The sequence below is a fragment of the Colobus angolensis genome, unplaced genomic scaffold, assembly GCF_000951035.1.
Source record: "Colobus angolensis palliatus isolate OR3802 unplaced genomic scaffold, Cang.pa_1.0 Scaffold68, whole genome shotgun sequence".
In the NCBI taxonomy this organism is placed as follows: Eukaryota; Metazoa; Chordata; class Mammalia; order Primates; family Cercopithecidae; genus Colobus; species Colobus angolensis.
In genome coordinates, this window is record NW_012120487.1 from 4,406,561 (window position 1) to 4,408,183 (window position 1,623).

Consider the following 1,623-nt stretch of genomic DNA (forward strand, 5'->3'; position numbering starts at 1 on the left):
CAACAACAACAACAAAAGAGTTTGAAAACAACTGCCCTATGCTGCTGGAAGACATACAAGGATAGTCAAAGTAACCTACATGAGACAATTAAGGTCTTGCCACTGCACTCCAGTCAGGGCGACAGAGTGATACTTTTGTTTCAAAAAAAAAAAAAGTGAAAAGATCTCTCACTTTTACAACTCAACAGGAGGAAGAGATATGCAAAAAGTTAATTTTAATACAATGTGATACATGCTAATACACACAGAAACAGCTCCTCTATACATCTCTAAGTGCCAAAAACTCCTCACATAATGAAGACCCAAACAAATGGTACTGACCAAAGCTTAAGCCACTTTCAGTCTAAGAACTTACCTCACAGAAAAATTTAAGGCTTAGTAAGAATATAAAAACCAATAGATAGACATGCAGACAAATGGCAAAATAAAAAGGGCATGAGTCCACACTTCCAGAGAATAGAGCAGAAAAGGGAAAAAGTAACCTCATGGTGGTGAAATCTGGCAAACACTATCTTAAATAAGTGAAGGTTAACATCAACACTGATGTCACATGGATATCATATACCCCCAATATAATGTGATGATGAAAGCATTACGCCTCCACGTTATTCTTTGCAAAAACTCATTTGCCCAGTCTAGTCATGAGAATAGCATCAGACAAATCTAAGTTGGGAGACATTCTGCGGGATATCTAGCCAGTATTCCTCAAAAATGTCAAGGTCATAAAAAGCAAGGCAAGACTGACAAACTCATATACCAGAGAGACTGAAAACATGACAACTAAATGCAATGTGATACCCTAGATTGGATCCTGTGACAGAAAGGAAAAACTGGTGAAACCCAAATAAAGTCTGGAATTAATAATGCACCAATGTTGTTTTTTAGTTTTGACAGATGTACCATGGTAATGTGTTAATAAGGGAAACAGTGAAGGGGAATGGAAAACTGTTCTCTGCAACTTTTCTATAAATCTAAAATCACTCCAAAATTTAAAGTTCATTAGGGAAAAAAAAAAAAAGAACATGACTCTAGAAGGCTCAGGTTAGTTTGGGTTGTAAGCCAGTAACTGCTGTGCTTAGAGAAGCTAAATTATAGGATCTTGTCAAACTCTAAATATCTACAAAAAAGCATGAGCATAGGCTCATTCACCAAATACTAGATTCCTAGATTTACGGGCCTTCTCTTTAAAATTAAAAGCAGTAGTTTCAGTCCTAATAAAACAAAGAAATATTTTACAGAATAGGACTATACACTTGTAGAACTAACCCCACAAAGAGAATGAACTTGAACATAATTATCAGTCACTTCCCTTGGTTCACAGGAAGTAGCATAATTTTAGATACATTTCTAGTTTTCAAACCATAACAGAAACATTTGGTCCTTTGGCTGGACACGGTGGCTCACACCTGTAATACCAGCATTTTGGGAGGCCAAGGCGGGTGGATTACCTGAGGTCAGGAGTTTGAGATTAGCCTGGCCAACATGGTGAAACCCCATCTCTACAAAAAATACAAAAAGTAGCCAGGCGTGGTGGTGGGCGCCTGTAATCCCAGCTACTCAGGAGGCTGAGGCACAAGAACAGATTGAACCTGGGAGGTGGAGGTTGCAGTGAGCGGAAATCAT